Source organism: Callithrix jacchus, chromosome 7 (assembly GCF_049354715.1).
Source record: "Callithrix jacchus isolate 240 chromosome 7, calJac240_pri, whole genome shotgun sequence".
Lineage (NCBI taxonomy): Eukaryota > Metazoa > Chordata > Mammalia > Primates > Cebidae > Callithrix > Callithrix jacchus.
In genome coordinates this window covers 26007207-26030546 of record NC_133508.1, presented here as the reverse complement: position 1 = coordinate 26030546, position 23340 = coordinate 26007207, and the positions used below count along the sequence as shown (strand labels likewise).

The 23340-nt window shown below is 37.4% G+C and overlaps 1 pseudogene; it reads left to right on the top strand.

Annotated features, from left to right (window-relative positions):
- The window catches only part of LOC100407085 (GPN-loop GTPase 3 pseudogene), a 29689-nt pseudogene extending 6780 nt beyond the window's left edge, over nt 1-22909 (top strand).
- Nucleotides 22910-23340: the final 431 nt, after the last annotated feature.

The window sequence follows — 23340 nt, the reverse complement described above, 5'->3', positions numbered from 1 at the left end:
GCTCACTGCAAACTCCGCCTTCTGGGTTCAAGCAATTCTACTGTCTCAGCCTTCCAAACAGCTGGGATTGCAGGTGGACACAACCATGCCCAGCTAATTTTTGTATTTTTAGTAAAGATGGGGTTTCACCATGTTGGCCAGGCTGGTCATGAACTTCTGACTTCAAGTGATCCTCCTGCCTCAACCTTCCAAACTACTGGGGATTACAGGCACACACCACCACGCCCAGCTAATTTTTGTATTTTTAGTAGGTTTCACCATGTTGGCCAGGCAGGTGCCTCCCAAAGTGCTGGGATTATAGGCATGAGCCACCATGCCTTACCAGATATAATTTTTAATCATGAAAAATATCAGTTACCCAGAACAGAACAGAACAGAACACAGATGAAGTACAACAAAATAGAGAAAATAAATAGCCAGGAGTGGTAGCAAGTGCCTATAGTTCTAGGTACTTGGGAGGCTAAGGTGAGAGGATCATTTGAGATCAGAAATTTGAGGCTACAATGAGCTATGACTCTAGCCTGGGCAACAGAGCAAGACTCTCTCTCTCCCACCATATATATGCATGTACACACACAGACACACGTGTGCATTTTTATTGTGTGTGTGTGTGTGTGTGCGTGTGCGTGTAGAGAGAAAGAGAAGAAAGCAGACTGAGGAAAACAGTAACTGTGGAGAGAGGAATAAGGTTCTGCATTTTCTGCCTCTTTTCAGTTGGAATAACAGAACTGAATGAGGACAGACATTTGATATTACCCCTGGTAGTGTGGAGATGCATTTTGATGGCTAAACAAAGTGGCCAGGCTGTTTCAATATCCTTCAGGGTGTAACTTTAGGGCTGTGTCTGTATTACCATGCAGGACCACATGGAGGTTGCACTTGGAAACAGCGGGAACAACCAGGGGGATTGAGGCTGACTTTGTAGCACTAAGAGGGTGGGTGCCCTTGGTTCTGGCATGAGGATGTGATAATTGCAAATAATTCCATTAACTGGCAGAGAAGGTGACCCTGCTACTCAGGGATAAGCAAGAACTTATCCCTGGTCCTGGTCCTCTCTGTAAGGAGTGTTGTTTGAATGGAGGACCTTATTTATGGGGCAGAGTGGGGAGAGATACTTGCAGCTAGGCTATTAGAGGCCCTCTCACTTTCAGACATCAGGGCAGCACATCAAATTCTTTTCAGGCGTTTCACCAAAGGTCAGTTGTCTATTTGTTCATGTTCTAAGAGCAAGGCTTGGGAAAGAGATAGGATGCTGGTCCTTTCAGCTGAAAGTCCTGGTTAGGTGCCTCCTTTTTTTTTTTTTTTTTTTTTTTTGAGACCGAGTTTCGCTCTTGTTACCCAGGCTGGAGTGCAATGGTGCAATCTCAGCTCACTGCAACCTCCGCCTCCTAGGTTCAGGCAATTCTCCTGCCTCAGCCTCCTGAGTAGCTGGGATTACAGGCACGCGCCACCATGCCCAGCTAATTTTTTGTATCTTTAGTAGAGATGGGGTTTCACCATGTTGATCAGGATGGTCTCGATATCTTGACCTCGTGATCCACCTGCCTCAGCCTCCCAAAGTGCTGGGATTACAGGCTTGAGCCACCGCGCCGGGCCGGTGCCTCCATTTTTATGAAACGTCCCGTTATCAGATGTCATCACCTTTAAAGGCTGTTCTTTCACACAGTTCTCACCCATACCTGCGTTCCCAAGGAAAGTAATCTTGGCCTGTCAGCAGCTCAGATTGTCATCAAAAGTATCCAAAGAAAGATCTGACATTTATGTAAAATTGAAAAATATGATTCAGCCAGAAATTCTAGAATTTACCCCTGGACAAAACTGGAGCTCAGAGACCTGCAGTTAAACGACATTGTTTTAACATCCTACACACTTGTGGTTTGGCAACAGGTCTCAGCTGACTTTCAGGGATACTAGGAGAAAAAGCCCTACATACTTTGTTGCTGCGTTTATGGAAATAAAAGGTTAAGAATGTCATCTACTTGTCACTCCGTGCTCTATTTTAAATTTTATGTAAGATATTCATTTCAAGCTTAAGTGTAAGGAAAAGGTGTAACTTTTGTTAATAAATGGGCATAACTTTTCTATATGTGCTATCTAGAGATCTGTTCCAATCTTTCTATTTATTTATTTATTAGAGACAGAGTCTTGCTCTGTCACCCAGGCTGGAGTACAGTGGCATGGGCACAGCTCACTGCAGCCCTGAACTCCTGGGTTCAAGCCATCCTTCCATCTCAGCCTCCCTGCTAGCTGGGACTACAGACATGTGCCACCACATCTGGCTAATTTTTTATTTTTTTATTTTTTGTAGAGATGGAGTCTCACTTTGTTACCCAGGATGTCTTGAAATTCTGGGCTAAAGATGTCCCCCACTTCAGCCTCCCAAAGTGTTGGAATTACAGGTATGAGCTTGTCCTTGTCCCAATCTTTAACCTGACCCTATCTTTCTCTTTGTTGATAGTTTCTCTAACTCTGATTTGTTTATTTTTTCCTATATAACTATGAATATTGTATAATATGGCCTCAAATCTTTTGTGAAATTAGGTAGATAGGTAGGTAGGTAGATAGATGGAGATAGTATTTTTTTTTAATTAAGGAAGATGGATTACTTCCCCTTAGCATTTTTTCTTTTTTTCCCTGCAAGCTGTGCATATTTAGACACCTATTAATGCTCCACTGTTCTTCATTGCAGTATTTCTCTGCCTGTTAACTTTATTTATTACATGTATTTTTTTTTTTTTTTACTGTTCAGCATTAAATGACTGCTCCATTATTTTAACCTTCAGGTTAGCGATGACCATGAGCAAGAGCTCCCATTCTTAGGTCATAGATAAAATATTTCACATATGAGAAGGCACTGTGCACATTTTTTCACCAGGGGAATTTGCAGCAGTGCTCAACAGTGGTTGAATTCAAATTTCAAGCCTGGTGTTACGAGCAATAGCAGAGCTGTTCCCTGTCTGCGCGTAATGTTTCACGAACTCAGCATACATCTTCTTGAGACTCAACTTTGAACTGAAATTTCTCTGGGGATGACACCCTCAAAATGGTGGCTTTCATAGTCCACTAGCTGCCCCTTCTTCTTAGAGTTTATCTATTGGTAATGTCACAAAGGATACAGACTCGGTTTTGGAGGTATAAAGAGAGAGAGACATATTAATTTTAAGATTTTTAAAATGCTCTACACTAACTCCTGCATGACAGCTCTCAAACAGAAGATATTCACTTAGGCATTCTTCCTAACACAGGCCCCATCTGTTATCATGTCTCTCGGGTTGGATTAGATATGTACTGCATGACTAAATAAACATGAATTGCTTTAGACCTGGAGCCCAGGTGAAACCCTTTATTTTATTTTATACTTTTTTGGACTTTGACTGGATGGCACTTAGTTTGTGGCCTTTTTTATGTTGTTTTCCTTTATGCTGATATATGAGATCTAAACTTATTGAGGTTTATGCCAATACAAATTTTTACAAGCCAAATGTTTATAAGTCAAAAAAAATGTTTATAAGCCAAATGAAGTCCCAAACCTTGGTACCTTAGAAATAGGTATTTAAAAACAGCAAATAGATCCATAGTGAAGATGAAGGAGGCAAAATACCCCAAAGATTAAATAATGTCCACTACATATAGTTTTTATTAGGAGTAAATAAGATAAATAGTATGAAGCACATAGAACACTTTCTGGTATATAATAATATGAAGGTGAAATAAATGTTAGCTTAGTAGGCTGTCTTAGCCGAGCACATACTGATGCTTAGTTTGTTATTTGTGAAACAAGTTGATTTTGAGTGTAAGTACTCCTGTGGAGTCCTACTGCAAATTTCTATGGTGAAATGTTTACTAAATTAATTGCACATTAAAGTAAAGCTAAAGGCTACAACTTGGAAATCGGTGACAATTTCAGATAGTCAATGGACAGCGAGGATGTCTGAAGTGGACCACAGTGTAGAATAATACTTAAAAACACAAGCCTGCAAGGAAAATCAGCAGCTCTGGGCTTGAAGAAGACTTTTTAAAGCATAGACCTTTCTCCAAGGAGGAAGCAGTCTAAATGGAGATACAGATGATGGACTAACAAAAACTTGGATGCAATAAAGAATAAATGTTAGAGGTTCCATAAAAGAAGGTGGGAGGCAATTAATGGGCAAGTTTGATTAGGGGAATTCCAAAATCATGGACCTTTCATGAAATTCTTTCTTGCTTTCAACTGTTTTGATCCACGAGTATAAGAGAAAGAGAATAGCCTTCTGAGTATGTTATTTTAGACTTTGTGTGTCTTAACACTGTACAGCTGAGCTGCAAATGTATTTGCCTTAAGTTAGAAAAAAAAATAGCTTTCACTGTGGTATCTTCTGGGCAACTGTGTTCTGTTTTGATCTTTCTTTGACCCAAATTTATAGTCATTGAATTTTAGAGCTTTTTTCAACCTGAAGGTAAGCTTGTTTGATATCCCCATTTGGCTAAGAGCAAAACTTTTGGATAAAGTGGATTTGGATGAAAAACACCGGTTCATTGCTCCGAAACCTTAGACAAGTTAATTAAGTTATTTTAGCCTTGATGGTAAAAATAAATAAAAAATAAACATATTACTAGGCACAATCATTCTCATAAATGAACATTATTACAACTCTTTTTAGGGCCCAGGAAGACTAAGTGATTTTTTTCAAGGCCACACAGCTAGTTGTAGAATTCAAAGTCATATGAAGATTCTCAGACAGGAGCTATTACCACTATATAATATTAGTTTTTGGATCCCCACAAAGATTCTTTTATTTCTTAAAAAAAGAAAAGGAAAAAGTCATCTCTCTTTTGACTTTTATGCTGTCTGAAATTTTTTTCTAAGCTCAATTGATGATTGTTATTCTTGGACATGTACTTCGAGAAAATGCACTTCAGAAGAAAAGCTACGCTTCTGTGGCAGAACAGAATAAAAGGTGTACTAGTACCTTGTAGGTGTACGTTGTGAACTACTGAATATCCAAAGAAAGGAGAACAGTGAGAGAACAAGGGAGAGCAAGATGAGAGAGAGAGAGAGAGAGAGTGTGTGTGTGTGTGTGTGTGTGTGTGTGTGTGTGTTTCCCCAATTACTTGGGCTCCAGTTCTGTGCTCAGACACTCTATTAGGTATTTACAAATGTTATCTCATTTAGTCTTTGCCATACTCTGAAAGGTAGATACTGTATGGTTACAAAAAAAAACTGAGGCTTAGAGAAGTTAAGTAATTCATCAAAGACACAAAGCTTGAAAATGACAAAATCAAGATTTAAATGTGGTCTGTCTGTACCCCCAAACTATAGTAATAATGAATGAATTACAATGCATGCCTCTATTTCCTATCCAAAATGAGTACTAAACAGAAATTGGACTCAAGCAAGTCTCCTTGATAGACCTCATGAACATGCAACTTCACATAAATGAATAACGAAAACCACCAAGCAAGAATCAGATTTACTGACCCTTTATTTGTACAAAAAATAACTTATTTAAACAAAGACAGATAGCAATAATGTATTTGCTTGTCTTTAAATAATTTGTCTATTTGGACAAAAAGTTTATTGAATGGATCCTCCATCTTGTCTGATTAGCAGAGCTGACTTCTGTGCTAGATCTGAACACAGGGTTGAATTCTGAGAAGGGAAAATTAAATGAAGAGAATGCCAGCAGTCCACCAAAATTCATTCTCCCCTTCTTATATGTTAATGTAGCAATATTGCAGCTATCCAGCTAAATTATATGTTCTAGCCGATCTTGTAGTTGGTATGGCCACATGACTACATTCTCACTAACAAAGAGTGAGCTTGGGACTTAATCCATGTGGATGTTCTGTTCTCCATTTTATTTTACCCCTCACAACTGGCTGTTTTAGAAGAGAAAAAAAAGTGGCAGAACAACAAATCTATGAAAAAGTCTCAACATCACTGATTAGAGAAATGCAAATCAAAGTCACAATGATATACTATCTCACACCAGTCAGAATGGCAATTATTAAAAAGTCAAGAAACAACAGATGTTGGCAAGGTTGCAGAGAAATAGGAGTGCTTTTACACTACTAGTGGGAGTATAAATTAGTTCAACCATTGTGGAAAACAGTGTGGTGATTCCCCAAAGATTTAGGACCAGAAATACCATTTGACCCAGCAATCACATTACTGGGTATATGCACAAAGAAATATAAATCATTCTAGTATAAATATACACATACAGGTATGTTCATTGTAGCACTATTCACAATAGCAAAGATATGGAATCAACCCAAATGCCCATCAGTGATAGTCTGGATAATGAAAACATAGTTCATATATACCATGGAATACTATGCAGCCATAAAAAAGGAATGAACTCATGTCCTTTGCAGGGACATGGATGAAGCTGGAAGCCATTATTCTCAGCAAACTAACACAGGAACAGAACACCAGACACCACATGTTTTCACTTATCTGTGAGAAACAAAAAATGAGAATACATAGACACAGGGAGGAGAACAACACACACTGGGGCCTGTCATGGGTGAAGGGGAAGGAGAGCATCAAGAAAAATAGCTAATCCATGCTGGGCTTAATACCTAGGTGATGGGTTGATAGGTACAGCAAACCACCATGGTACATGTTTACCTATGTAACAAACGTGCGCATCCTGCATATGTACCCTGGAACTTAATAAAATAAAAGAGAAAAAGAAACTACATAATTCTTACTAAAAATATGTGGCAGCAATCCAACTTTGACCTTGTAGGGGTTGTATCTTAGGGGTTATGACATGATGACTTGAGAGGACCCTTGAAAAAAGATGCTCTGCTTGCCATGCACTGCTAACATTTAAACTGATAGCTGAGAGAGAAATTTCCATATACTTCAAGGTGGTGTGTTTTATGGTCTTTCTCTCTCTCTCTTTTTTTTTTTTTGGAAACAGTTTAGCTTTATCATAAATAAAAAGGGATAAAATGGTTGGGTAAGACTCCCTGGAGAAGGAGACTTGAGTTGGACCTTGAAAAATATTCATTAAAGATTAATCCAATGGAAAGCAAAGAGGCAAAGACAGAGAAGAAAAACTCTTCTTTATATGTCTGTTAGGAATTAGACAGTCCCCTGTTCATTATAAAATAGAGCAACAAAATCTGTCCTTGGTGGGAGTCTCACTTTATGACAATAAAATTGCTTAACAAAGTAAAAAAGAAACATATTCTAAATGCAAGTATCCAATAGAAGTACATATCTTTAACTCTTATTTAAGCGTCTAGATCTGATTCCCCTGTCCACATTAGGGGGAATTTTTAGTGGAAGTAATATAGTTTTATTTGGGGTTATATAACATTGTAGGATAAAACCTACTTTAGTTCTATTGTACAGTTGAAAAAAGCACAAGCAATTACTATTTGACTATACTTGCTATATCCTTATGTTACTCTTTACATTTTATCTTTTTAAAAACAAATGTTTCACTCAAGCCATGATGGAGTAACTGTACCAGATTTGATATCCCACCATAAACAACTAGAAAGCTGTTTTCAGACATTGGACCAAAAGCAGTATAAGATGGATATCCTTGAAAGAAGAGAAACAAGAAAATGAGCCTGACCGTCACCCTGGCATTCTGCCTGGAGGCTTTTACTGGGCAGCTATCCAGGCAGGAGAAACTTAAGGAGAACATGGTATTTCTGAGTTGAGAAAATAGGGATCAGAGTCTTCAGGGGTTGAGGTGACTGGAATTTGCGGTATGAAGGACCATACAGGAAAAGGGTATGCAGAGAAAGGGTTCCATATATATATATGTATGGATGTCACCTTAGTATTGTGGATTACTAAATGGCACATGCAAAAGGTAGTATTTCATCAGACTGAGAAAAGAATGGGATGGGACATATATGCTAAATAATTCCCACAGTTCATACAGGGTGGGAGGAGATGTTCAACTGTCAACCAATCAGAGTGAAGTGAACAACGGAAACACTCAGTAGAGTCCCTTGAGAGGTCATGGTTTAGTAGTAGAGTGAAATGATCCCTAGGGTAAAGGCAACACTGTAGCTGCCCCAATATAAGCCTCAAAATAATTCAGCATATCCTCAAGTAATTTTAGTGCATTTGAGAAAGAGTTCAACACTATTTAAAGAAAAAAAAATCTAGCACTCAACATCATACGAATCACTAAGCTTAGCTTCCAATAAAAGTTTACTAGACACATAAAGGAGCAATAAAATGTATCATAATTTGTAGAAAATATATCAATGATCCAGAAAAGACAATGATAATATTAACAGAGGAGGATTTTAAAATATTTATTGTAAATACATTAAAAAACTTAAAGGAAAATATAAACATCATGAGATAATATATGGGAAATATAGTTTTAAAGAAACTAATAAAATTTATAGAGCTGAAAAATACAGTATTTCAAATGAAATTTTTACTGGATGCAATAAACAGCAGATTGAGCACTAAAAAAAGCAGTGAAGTTGAATTCATAGCTTAAGAAATTATTCGAATGGAAACAAAAGAGGATAAAAAGAAAAACAACCATCTCAGTGACTTCTGGGATAGTATCAACCACTGAAACATGTGCAACGTCAACCCCATAAAACAGAGGTGTTCAGAAAACATCTTTTTAAGTTATAGCCAAAAAACTCTAAATTTGATTAAACTATAAAGCCACATATCTAAGAAGCTCAACAAACTCCCAGCAGAATAAACACCCATAGAAAACTAAACCATGGCATGCCATAAATTGTTTAAAAACAGTAAGAGAAATCTGAAGAGCAGTCAGTTGCTGGGGTACAGGCATTGTGTACAGGGAAACAGATAAAAAAAGACAGTGGATATTTCCCAGCAAGCAAGAAGACAGTGGAACGTATCTTTAAATGTTAAAACAAACAAAAAACCATCAACCAAGATTTCATTTGCAGCAAAAATATCCTTCAAAAATGAAGACAAAGGATTTTTCAGATAAATGAGATGCTCAGATTATTTATTAGCAGAATAGCCACCCTCTAAGAGTTTTTTCATGCAGAGAAAAATGACATCAGATGAAAATATTGAAAAGTAAAGAGTGTCCGAATAACAAATATGTAGTAGATATTTAAATTTTTTGTATTTTTAAAATATAATCAAACATTTAAGACAAAAATACATTGTATTATTAGGTTTATAACATATGTAGAAATAATATGTATAACAACATAATGGCTATTGAATTTATTATTGCAAGTAGACTCGAATAAGTCAAAGATGCATATTAGAAATGCTAAGACAACCATTTAAAACGTATCAAAGGAGCAAACCTAATAAACTAATACATTGGATAAAATGGGATACTAAAGAAATCTAATTAACCCAGAAAAAGGCAGCACATAAGAAAAGAAGGAAGGAAATACAGATTCTACAAATAGAAAACAAATGGTAAGATGATACAGTCACTGTATTGAGATCCTCACTAAATATACGTGGTCTAAATATTCCTGTTAAAAGCACAGATTGTCAGTCTGGATAAAAGGGCAAGACCCAACTATAAGGTATCTACAAGAAACATACTTCAAATAAAAAAGACATAGACAGGCTAAAAGTAAAAGGATGGAAAATATTTACCATGCACATAATGAGTGATAAGAAAGTGGAGGTGGCTATATTAATATTAGTCAAAATAGACTTTGGGTCAAGAAATACTTCCAGACGTAAAAGAGACATACTGATAAAGGAGCTCATGCTTTAATAAAATATCATATATCTAAATGTGTATGTACCTCGCCTAAAAATAGAGCTTCAAAATACTTGGAAAAAAACTAAACAGAACTGCAAGGAGAAATAAATACACATTGATAATTGTACATTTCATCATATCTCTTTATGTTATTCACTGAGCAGGCATACAAAAAAATAAATACTTAAAAGTCTAGAGCAAAACTGTCAGTCAACTTAGCCTAATAAAAGTAGAATGCATATTTCTCAGAGTCAATATAGAATATTGACCAGGATAAACTATCTGTTGAGGTGTAAAATAAATCTTAAGATATATAAAAGGATTGAAGTGTTAGAGAAAATATTCTTTAATCACAATGCAGTCAACTAGAAATTGGAAACAGAAACATATCTTTCAGACTCCTAAATTTTGAAATTAAACAACACATATTTAAATAATCCATGGGTCAAAGAAGAAATAACAAGGTAAAATAAGAAAATAAATTTTAACTGGAAAATAATAGAAAAGTTAACATATCAAAATTTGTAGGATTCAAGTAAAGCAGTATGTAGAAGGAAATGTATAATTTTAAATGCTATATTAGAAAAAAAGGAGCAGTCTCTTGATTTAACTTCGTATCTTAGGAATCTAGAAAAAAAACAAAGTAAACTCAATGTATACACAAGGAAAGAAAAAATAAAAATAACAGAAAAATCAATATGAAAAGAGAAAATAAATGAAAGAAAAAGAAAAATCTGCAGAATATTAATAAAATATACATTTCTAGCCAGAAAATAAAAAAGTGAAATTATATGAATTAGCAATATAATACAGATCTTCTTCATGCTACATAAATTATTAATGATTTTATGCCAACAAAGTTGACATCTTAAATAAAAAATTCCTTTAAAAATTATCAAAATTTACATAAAAAGAAATAGAAAAACTTAGTATCCCTTATATATTAAAGAAATAAAATTTGAGTAAAAAATATTCCCACGAAGAAAATGTCAGGCCCAGATGGTGTCATTGGTGAATTATGTCAAATATTTAAGAAAGTAATAATAATTTTTTTATGAGACATTTTGTAAAACAGAAAAAAGAAATATCCCAGCTTCATTCAAAAGCTCTACATTTTCAGAAATAGGCAAATATTGTGAAAAAAAACTAAATTACAGACCAAAATCCCTCATTAACATACATGTAAAATTTCTTAACAAATATTTAGTAAATTGAATCCAGAAGTATGTAGAACAGATAACATATTATAACCAAGTGGGTTTTATGTCAGAAATGAGAGGTCAATTTAATGCTTGAAAACCAGTGTAATTACCATATTAACAAAATAAAGGTGAAAAAATTACATTTGAATATCTTAATATATGTAGAAAATTATCTGATAAAATTTAACACTAATTCTCCAAGAACTTTCAGAAAACTAAGAACAGAAGGTAACTTTTTTTTTTTTCGAGACAGAGTTTCGCTGTCGTTGCCCAGACTGGAGTGCAATGGCACGATCTCGGCTCACCGCAACTTCTGCCTCCTGAGGCAGGCAATTCTCCTGCCTCAGCCTCCTGAGTAGCTGGGATTACAGGCACGCACCACCATGCCCAGCTAATTTTTATATTTTTAGTAGAGACAGGGTTTTACCTTGTTGACCAGGATGGTCTCGATCTCTTGACCTCGTGATCCACCCTCTTTGGCCTCCCAAAGTGCTGGGATTATAGGCGTGAGCCACTGCACCTGGCCAGAAGGTAACTTTAACAATATGATAAAGGATAACTATAAAATCCCATTGTCATTATCATACTTAATGGTAAAAAATCAATGTGAGGAGAAAACAAAGATACCATTGTCATCAGTTCAACACTTTACAAAAATCATAGTCAGTGCAATAGGATCAAACTAAATAAAATGTGAGGAAGCAGAGCAAGATGGTTAAATAGAACCCTTCACTGAGTCCTCCCTGCAGAAACAACGAATTTAACAACAGTCTATACAAAAAAACACCCTCATAAGAACCAAAAATTGGGTAAGCAATCACAGTACCTGGTTTTAACTTCATATTACTGAAAGAGGCACTAAAGAGGGTAGGAAAGACAGTCTTGTATTGCCAACACCAACCCTCCCTCATCTCCTGGCAGTAGCCACATGGCACAGAGACAAAAATCTGTGTGCTTTGGGAAGAGAGTGTAGTGACTATGGGAGTTGGTATTGGAACTTAGTGCTGCCAATACTAGGCAGAACTCAGCCAATGAATATGGAGGGAACATTTAGACCAGCCCTAGCCAGGGAGGAATTGCCCATATCAGTACTTGTAACTTGAGACACCACAAGCCTCACCACTCTCGGTTTAAGTGCTCAGGGGTTCTAAATAAACTTGAAAGGCCGGTTAGGCCACAAGGACTGCAACTTCTGGGCAAGCCTTAGTGCTGATCTGGGCTTGTAGCCAGTGGACTTGGGGGGCATGTGATTTAGCAAGACACCAGCCAGGGCGGCCAGGGAGTGCTTACACCACCCATCCCCGAAGCCTGGATAGCACAGTTCACAGCTCCAAAAGAGATCCCTTCCTTCCACTTGAAGAGAGGACAAGAAAGAGTAAAGAAGACTTTGTCTTGCATTTTAGATAACAGCTCAGCCATAGTAGGATCGGTCACTGGACAGAGTCATAAAGCCTCCCACTCAGGTCCTACCTCATAGACAGTATTTCTAGACATATGCTCGGCCAGAAGGTGAACTGCTGCCTTGAAGAGAAGAACTGAATTCTGGAAGGATTCATCTTCTACTGATTAACGAGCCCTTGGACCCTGAAAAAATCAGCATTGGTAACCAGGTAGTACATGCCATGGGCCTTGAGTGAAACTCTGAGATGTGCTGCTTTCAGGTGTGATCCAACATATTCACAGTTGTGGTGGCTATGAAGAGAGACTCCTTCTGCTTGAGAGAAGCTGAGGGAAGAACAAAGGGGACTTTGCCTTGCAGCTTAGGTACCATCTTGAACACAGTGAAAAAGAGCACCAAGTAGATTCTTGGGGTTCCCAATTCTAGGCCTTGGCTCTTGGATGGTATTTCTGGACCCACTCTGGGCTAAAGGGGAGCCCACTTCCCTGAAGGGTGAGTCTCAGGCCTGGCAGCATTCACCACAAGCTGACTGAAGAGCTCTTGGGCCTCAAGTGAACATTAGTGGTACCCTGGCAGAAATCCCCATGAACTTGGTGGTGGACATGGGGAGAGAGGTCTCTGGCTGGGAAAATGGAAGGGAAGAAAGGGAAGGACTTTGTCCTGTGGTTTTGGTGCCAGTAAAATAGAGCACCAGGTAGATTTCTGAAGTTTCTGACTCCAGGCTGTGGCTCCTGGATGGCATCTCTGGACCTGTCTGGGGCCTAGGGGAACTTGACACCCTGAAGGGAGGGACACAAGACTGCCTGGCTTCACCACCAAGTAGTAATTACAGCAGGCTTTAGGAAAGACCTAGCGCTGTGCTAGTTTCAGGTCTGACCCAGCACAGTCTTAGTGATGGTAGCTACATGGGTGCTTGTGTCACCCCACCCCCAGCTCACCCCCAGCTCATGAGAGAGAGAGAGAGAGAGAGAGAGAGAGAATCATTTGTTCAGGAGAAAGTAAGGGAAGAATACAAGAGTCTGCCTGGCAATCCAGAGAGTTTTTCTGGATCTTATCCAAAATTACCAAGTCTGTACCTCTAGGAGTTTGCAAAAATCACAGCATTACTGAGCTTGGAGTGCTCCCTAGTGTATATACAGCTTCAGTTACCAATAACTTGGATCACAACACCCGGACCATTCAAATACCTGGAGAGCCTTCCCAAGAAGGACAGGTACAAACAAGCTCAGACTATGAAGAATATAATAAATACCTAACTAACTCTTCAATGCCCAGACATAGAGGAACATCCACAAACACTAAGGCTATCCAGAAAAACATGATCTCACCAAACGAACTAAATAAGGCACCAAAGACCTATGCCTGAGAGATGGAGATATGTGACCTTTCAGACAGAGAATTCAAAATAGCTGTTTTGAAGAAACTCAAAGAAATTCAAGATAACAGAGAAAAAAATTAGAATTCTATTAGATAAAGTTAACAATGACATTGAAAAATTAAAAAGAATAAAATAGAAATTCTGGAGTTGGAAAAATGCAATTAACATACTGAAGAATGCATCAGTCTTAACAGCAGAACTGATCAGGCAGAATAAATAATTAGTAAGCTTGAAGACTGGCCATTTAAAAATACACAGAGGAGAAAAAATGTGAAGCAGCCTATATAATCTAGAAAATAGTCTAAAAGGGGCAAATCTAAGAATTTTTGGCCTTAAAGAAGAAATTAGTACATATCACTAGAGAAAAGCAGCTATATTGAAAGGAAGACAGGAAGAAAGAAAAGAAAAAAGGCTACAAACCAACCAAAAACAGAATGATAAAATGGTAGGAGTAAATCTTTACTTGCCAATAGTAGAACTGAATGTAAATAAATAAAACTCTCTAATCCAAAGATATAAAGTGGCTGAATGGATTTAAAATATAAGACAATTGTCTGTTGCCTGTAAGAAAAAGATATTTCATGCCATTGGAAACAAACAAACAAACAAACAAAAAAACAACAGTAGGAGTAGCTATACATATATCAGACAAAATAGGTTTCAAGACTAATATGATAAGAAGAGACCAAGAATGTCATTATATAATGATAAAAATGTCAATTCAGCAGGGGACTATACAAATTTAAATATATATTCACCCAACACTGTAGCACTCAGATATATAAAGCAATTATTAGAACTTAAGAAAGAGACAGACTCCAATGCAATAATAGCTGGTAAAGTAAGCACCCCACTTTCAGCATTAGAGAGATCATCCAGAGGGAAAATCAACAACGAAACATCAGACTTAATCTGCACTGTAAACCAAATGGACCTAGAAGATATTTATTGAGCACTTAATCCAACAACTGCTGAATACACACTTTTCTCTTCAGCACATGGATCATTCTCAAGGAGAGACCATATGTTAGGTCACAAAACAAGTCTTAAAACATTCACAAAAATTGAAATAATATCAAGCATCTTCTCTGGTCACAATGGAATAAAACTATAAATTAATAAGAATTTTGGAATCTCTGCAAGCACATGTAAATGAAACGTTATGTTCCTAAATGATCACTGGGTCAATGAAGAGATTAAGAAAAAAATTGAAAAATTTCTTAAAGGATAATGGAAACACAACATATTAAAACCTGTGGTATGCAGTGAAAACAGTACTAAGAGGAAAGTTTGTAGCTGTAAGTGCTTGTGCCAAAAAAGAAGAAAAACTTCAAATAAACAACCTAATGATGCATCTTAAAGAACTAGAAAAGCAAGAGCAAACCAAACTCAAACTTAGTAGAAAAAAAGGAAATAATAAAGATTAGAACAGAATTAATGAGGTTAATATGAAGAACACAATACAAAAGATCAATGAAACAAAAGTTGGTTTTTTTGAAAAGATAAACAAAATTGAAAACGCTTTAGCCAAACTAAGATAAAAGAGTGAAGACCCAAATAAGTTAAATCAGAGATGAAAAAGAACACATTACACCCAGAGACATTAAACAATACCACAGAAATTCAAAGTATCTTTCTTGCACATTTGGAGAAACCTAAAGACTCCACCAAAAAAGTATTAGAACTGATAAACAGATTCAATAAAGTATAGGATATAAAGTCAACATACAAAAAACAGTAGCATTTCTAGATGTCGTAACTGTGCTAATTAGAAGGAAAGTGCCACACTGTGAGTTCCAAATTAAGAGTCCTTTATTAGCCAGTGACCAAGAAACAGCTAACAGTCAAAATTCTCTTGGCCCTGAGGATGGGGCTTGATTTCTCTTCATACCTTGATTTAGGTATGGGAGAGGGAGCCTAGCTGAAGTGGAATTTTACAGAATCAGAACAAGCAAGTTAGATAAGGAAGCTGGTAACCAGGGGGCAGAAGGTTCCCTGGATTGTTGATTGCTAAGGGTATTTCCATACAATCACTAAGTGGGGTAGCAGGAGGAACTTTCCATACAATCAATCACCAAGGAGGGTTTTCACAATAGCAGATAGACTTGTCAAGCAGGATGTGGTTACAATGGTTATAGGTACTGTGAACAGTGTGAACCACTCTTAATGGTTCAAAGCTTTGAGTGCAGCATGACCCAGTAATGCACCTGTGGGGGCCGAGGCAGGAAGGGAGAAGCTAAGCTGTAGCTTACTGCTGAGATGGAGTCAGGCTAACACAAACTAGGTTATTACATATATACTAACATCAAATAATCTGAAAAAATAAGAAAGTAGTCCCATTTACAATAGCTACAAATAACATACCCTGGAACCAACTAACAAAATAAGTGAAAGATCTCTACAATGAAAACTATAAAGCAATGATGCAAAAAAATTGAAGAGGACCCAGAAAAAAATGGAAAGATAGTCCATGTTCATGGATTGGAAGAATCAATATCATTAAAATATCCATTCTAGCCAAGCAATCTACAGATTCATTGCAATCCCTATCAAAATTTCAGTGACATTATTCACAGAAATGGAAAAAGCAATCTTAAAATTTATATAAAACCACAAAAGACCCAGAATAGCCAAAGCTATCCTGAGTAAAAAGAACAAAACTGGAGAAATTACATTACCTGACTTCAAATGATACTGTGGAGCTATAGTATCCAAAACAGTATGGCACTTACATAAAAACAGATATAGATGCCAGTAGAAAAGAATGGAGAATTCAGAAACAAATCCAGACTTCTACAGTGAACTTATTGACAACAAAGATGCCAAAAATATACATGGGGAAAGAACAGTCTCTTCAATAAATGGAGCTGGAAAAATTGAATATCCATATGCAGAAGAATGAAACTAGATCCCTATCTCTCACCATATACACAAATGATATAAAAATGAATTAAAGAAATTCATTTTTTCTATATGTTGTAGCTGTGCTAGTTAGAAGGAAAGTGCCACACTCTGAGTTCCAAATTAAGAGTAAAAAAAATGAATTAAAGCTATCATGTACCTTAATTTATTTAAAATTCTAGAAAAGGCGATACTAATCAATGACAGAAAGGAGACCAGTGGCTGTCTATGTCCAGGGCTGGGGACAGTGGTTACTGCAAAGAAAACCAGAACTCTTCAGGGTGATGTCAGTTCTTCACATCTTAATGTGGTTGTGGTTACACAGGAGGATACGTTTGTCAAATTTATTAAACTGTGAAATAAATAAAGTTGATTTTTCTAAGGGAGCCTGTTTCACCTCTCTTTTGTTTTGTTTTCCCCTTTACTTTTCAGAATTAAGCTGCACTTAGCAGCCTTTCCTGGTTACTTTGAATCAAACTCTTCAAAAAGTCTGTTGATGAAGGGAGAATCACAATTAGGCAATTAGAACAGCTTGATTTGACAAGTAAATGTAGAAATTCCTAATGGAAAAAAAAGAAACCACTTGAAATGTTGCCACATATGGAATGGGCTGGAGGAGCTATCACTGAGGCATCATTGCTGAGGGCTTCATTTCTAGGGAAGGGATTGCAGGCAAAGGACCATGAGCCCATCATCAAGAATTCTGAAACTTCAGTTCATTTTTATTAATAAATTGACTTCATGTGGACAATGAATTGCTGGTCTGATTGGAAACTCTTCCCTGCACTGAAGAAACTGCACCAATTAACAATATTCATCAGCCAGTTCAGGTCTGCAGGTTCAGGCTCATTTAATTTGACAAAAATAGCTCCTTTTTCCTGAGTAGGGGAGGTTTCTCTGCCTCCAGCCCAGGTGATGGGCAGAGATGGTGGTGGAATCTTATTACAGCTTCCCTGTCCCCGATGCTCTTTATCAAGCCACAGCACTACAGGCTGCCCACTTTTTTTGGATACCCATTTCATGACCGTCTTTGGTTTCTTTACCACAAAAGTCACTCTATGTCTTTTAGCTCAAAGACCTACTGCAGTGTTCTCTGTTTGCCCTTTTCCTGTTACTCTTAATATCGTCTTTATTAATTGCTTTCCTTTTCCTCTTCTTCCCTGACCCCCTTTCATTCTTCCCTCTTTTTTTTCTTTAATTCTTCACTAGCCTTTAGCATATTACAAACTTTTGGCCCCTTTCGTGATGTAATCATGAACCAACCCCTGCCATAGTAATCTAGAATCAGGTTTTTTTTTAAAATTTTTTTCTGTAATTTCCCTATACTGAAGTGGTACCAGCCCCCATCACCATCACCTCCACTTCATTTTAAATGTTCTTCTGTCCTGAGAGACTGGCCGGTTCTCCCTACCATTTCACCCCACCATAAGTTTGTAAATGTAGATTCATTTGCTGAGGCTAAGTTTTCTGCATAAAAGTAAATCCCTTTTGTGATACCTGCAAAAGTCAAGGAATCATCAACCACAGTTTAAAAGAGAAAATGATAAATATTCATTGCATCACAATGAACTTGATTCAAAAAGCAAATTGTTTGCTATAAAATAGAAACAGGCAGGTTAAAAACAATAATTAGAGTGTGAAAGAGGTAAGAGAAAGTTCTGAGGGTGATACAAAGTTTCATTACCTTGACTGAAGATGGTTTCACGGAAGTATATTATGTCAAAACTCATCAATAATACACTTTAAATATGGACAGTTTATTTACACCAATTATGCCTCAGTAAAGCTGTAAAGCAAGGCAAATAGTAAAAAACAAAGACAAACTACACTTAGGAGCAATTAGCCAAAGTATTCTTATTTGTAGGCTAGTGTATATGTAAGTATATTATGTCAAAACTCATCAATAATACACTTTAAATATGGACAGTTTATTTACACCAATTATGCCTCAGTAAAGCTGTAAAGCAAGGCAAATAGTAAAAAACAAAGACAAACTACACTTAGGAGCAATTAGCCAAAGTATTCTTATTTGTAGGCTAGTGTATATGTAATTTTAGCTTTGCTATTTGCCAGCTGTATTCTTATTCTATGAAAATCTCATTTTACCTTAAAAATAGTGGGATGGGAGGACATACCTCTGAATGTTGAGTGGTCCTGGGATGCTCTCTTGCAAGCTTGTTTCACTGTGAGCTGATGAATCAGCATAAAAGCTGAATGGTATCTCATGATCACACTCTGTTCTGCCAATAAGACAGTTTATTTTAACTCACTGTTCCCATATTTTGAAAGACTCTGACTTCTGCAGAAATATACAAAGCAGAGCTATTATCAACCCTGAACTCCCAGTAACTTTATTTTTATTCTACATGGTCACACAGGCTACTGGAGTTAATGTCATATAGGCACTTGAGGATGCTGGGTACCTGGCAGGTATGCATGTTCATCAATTCATTTGACCACATTTGTTTGCAGGAAAATTTTCCTTAATCCGTCTTCAAATAGAAAAGTCTATGAGTAGTCAGATGTGAGTGACGGAAAGGTAATCTTATTCCATTAATGTCCCCTTTTAAAATGTTCCCCCGAGTAACCATAAAGAATAAATACAGTGATAATTATCAGTTCTCCATTTTTGCTGTGGAAGCTGGGGAGCTATGAAACAAATGTACAGCTCAGTTTTTCAGGACATAAAAAAATGCATTGTGCATGCTATTCTTACCCCAGTGACAACTTATTATTTTTATTTTACCATTGTTTTTGCTCTGACCTGATCCACTTCTTTCTCTCTTTAATTCTTTTGTATCACAGAAAGCTTCCTACAGTCTTAGGGTGCAAACAAAGAAATAACAGACTTTCTTTAGATATGAGAAATGTGTATCTTTTTAAGTGTTAATTTTAAGAGTCTTAAGGCAATAAGGATACTAACGTAACATGAAAACTGTGGAAATAAATTGTGATCTCATGTGAGCCCCAGGGTGGCTTTTACTTACAAATCATGCTTCTCAGAGGGCTGAACAGACGAACGCCAGTGTTTGAGAGAGAGTCTGAGGTGAAACTTTTTGTCTCCACAACAATGGCATATTTGTAGTAGAATATTCTTGTAAGAGTCTTGGGGAATAAAAATACACAGGGATGGAAGGTGGAATGAAAGGAAGTCTATTTCAGAAGGAAATGATCCCAAGATCACTTTCAAAATATAGTAAGAGGTTATTACCATTAACTGGTAGATTCGGCAGGGAAAATTCTGCTACATCATTTTCACTCGTTCTCTCTTTCTCTGTCTCTCTCTCTCTCTCTCTTTCTCTCTCTATCTCTCTCTCTTTCTTTCCCAGGCTGTAGTGTAGTAGCACAATCATAGCTTGCTGCAGCCTCCAACTCCTGGGCCCCAGTGATCCTCCTGCCTGAGCCCTCTGACAGCTGGGACTGCAGGTGTGTACCACCGTGCCCAGCTTTTAAAAAAATTTTGTAGAGACAGGGTCTTCCTCTATGGCCCAGGCTAATCTCAAACACCTGGCTTCAAGTAATCCTCCAACCTCAGCCTCCCAAAGTGCTAGGATTATGGGCATGAACTACTGTGCCAGCATGGAATCATTTATGATATATTCCATTTCTCAACTGGATATGAAGGCATCATAGACACACAACTGTGAGTTTACCAAGATGTGTGCTTTGTTTTCTCAGTTTCTTTATATAGGAGTTTTCAAACAAATGTAAAGTGGAAGCATGTACACTGTGGTAGATAATGGCTGGATCAGTCAACCCTTGGCCTTGGTTGTCTTCACAATATTTTACCCCAGTACCATGACTATCTTTCTGGGCTAAAAACACAGATAGAGTCTAGAAGAATGCACAAAGCAGCTTTTCACCAGGGGTTAAGTTTCCATTCTATTTGCTAACCCACACAACATGCATAGAAGGTGGAGATTAGAGAGTGACTTCTATACTCCATCCAGCAGATTCCAAGTTCCTCAATGGACATGAAGAGTTTTCTCTCTAGAGCCTCAAAGTTACTGTACTGCCACTCTTCAGTGTTCCTATTCTTGGCTTCTCCTACATGCCCTCTCAGTCTTTTTTTTTTTTTTTGAGACAGAGTTTCACTCCTGTTACCCAGGCTGGAGTGCAATGGCGCGATCTAGGCTCATCGCAACCTCCACCCCTGGGTTCAGGCAATTCTCCTGCCTCAGCCTCCTGAGTAGCTGGGATTACAGGCACGTGCCACCATGCCCAGCTAATTTTTTGTAATTTTTTAGTAGAGACGGGGTTTCACCATGTTGACCAGGATGGTCTTGATCTCTTGACCTTGTGATCCACCGTCTCGGCCTCCCAAAGTGCTGGGATTACAGGCTTGAGCCACTGCACCCGCCCGCCCTCTCAGTCTTTAACTCCTTTGGTCTTCCCAGTTTTTCCCAGATCCTGCCCATCTGGTCTCTGGAAGGGGTTCTCAGTCATTCAGCTCCATGGGTTTTACTACTAGGTAGAGACGTGGTGAAGTTTCTTTAAAATAATCAGATTTATTATCCCAAGGCCAAGACTGATCTAGTTTTATCAGTTAGAACTCCTTAGATTGCAAGTGACAGAAAGCCCAAGCCAAGGGACTTGGGTCAAGTTTGTCCTCAAGCACTCACTTGTCCTTTTGGCTTCTAATATGTCCTTGCCCTCATCTACTTCGGTTTCCTCCCACTTGCTAGCTGGCTATTTTATAGTGACTTCAGGTTCAACATCAGACACAGAGACAACAGCCTTGTGCAGACTTCTCTACCAGTAACATAGTTTCATAAAAATCTAACCTCTATAACAAACCCTTTAATCTGTATTACTCCTAGTGGTTCTACGTCACTGACTAACAATATGCCTTTACATAAGAATTCCAAGATCTTGGAAAAGTCTATGCATGTTGTATTAGTTTGTTCTTGCACTGTTATAAAGAAATACATGAGACTGAGTAATTTACATAGAAAATAAGTTTAATTGGCTCACAGTTCTGCAAGTTATACAGAAAGTATTGTAGCATCTCCTTCTTGGGATGCCTCAGGAAACTTACAATCATGGCAAAAGGTGAAGGGGAAATAGGCACATCTTACATGGCCAGAGAAGGAGCAAGAAGAGGTGGAGGGGCAGGCAGACAGGTGCTACACACTTTTAAACAACCATATCTCATGAGAACTCTATCATGAAAACAGCACCCAAGGGATGGTGCTAAGCCATTCATGAAGGATCTACCCCCATAACTCGATTACCTTCCACCAGGCCCCACCTTCAACATTGGGGATTATAGGGACATGAAATTTGGTTGGGGACACAGATCCAGACCATATCACACATATATCCTGTCTGCTACTCTCTTGATTAAAAACTGAAATCTATTTTAGACAGTTTTACTAATAGCGTGCATTTACTTTTTATATTTTATTGAAGTCAATAGTATAATCATAAAGCTTGAGTCACTATTTAATATCATGTCATTAGCATTAATCATGCCATTGCACAGTCTTTATAACAATAACTTTAAAAAGGCTTTATAATATTTGAGTGGATACTACTTAATTTCATCATTTACTTTCCTGTTGTTGGCACTGTAGGTTTTTTCCAATATTTTACTGTTATGAATAATGATCTGAGATGCTCCCTCACACATGTAATTTTTCCATATTTTTGGAATATTTTGTTAGTGTATCATTGCACCAATTGAGAATAAAGGTATGTAAAAGGTATGAACCTTTGTGTTGCTTTAGATTCATATTGTTTAATTGCTTTTGAAAGGACTAGGACAATTACAATCCCGTTAACAATGGTAATATCCTTGCTAGCTTCGATTGTCCAGCTTGAACTGAGTCGGGCACTCACCTGCCTGTGACAAAGCAGCTGGTCCTGCAGCTTGAGCAGTGGGGGTTCTGAGTTTATGGGGTTTTTCTCGTTGAGTCTCAGTTCATGGTGGAGTCATTCAAGTGTATTTCTGGCATCTTGGCAGCCCTGAGTGCCCTGCTCTCTCTAGAAATTCCACACGTTAACATCGTGATGAAGATGGATCTGTAGAGTAAAAAAGCTAAAAAGGAAACCGAGAGTTTCTAGATCCAGCCATGAATTCCTTATTTGATGATTCTACAAGTGACTTAAGCAGCAAAAAATTCAAAAAAGTAACTAAAGCTGCATGTGGACTGATGACTGCCGCATAGTGCTCTTACCTCATCATCAGTCAAATGAAGAAATTGTGAACATTGTATTACAGCATATTGATTCTGTCATTCAATGTGGAGAAGATTCAAAATTTAAATCACCAAAGGAACATGAAAATGAGTCTTCTTCTTTGCTTGATGACTATTTTCAACAACGCCAGGATGAGTGAGGAGTTTACCGAGGACTAACTGTCTATACGTGAAGAGCTTGTGGCCAAACTGGCAAAATATTCTTCTCTTTGAAGGATGCAGTAGTAGAAAGCTGCTTATTTTAATGAAATAAATAGTACATAGTACATGTTTTTATTAGCAGTATGCCTGAATCAAGTTTTGAATTATTCTGATCTGCTGCTGTTTAACATGGAAACTTATAGTACTATTTTAATAGCATCAATTTAGATTTTAAAAGTCAAAACTGAAATGAATGCACATAGATTTCTATGTAACATAAATTAGCACCTGTGCAGAAGTTAATAAGCCTACTACAACCTGATTTTTACTGTTTGTATTGTTTTTGAGGAGCAGGAATTATTGTAGCAAAATATACATAAGTCCATCCAGATGAGAAATATCTGGAAGGATATAGGTAAGACGATTCTCC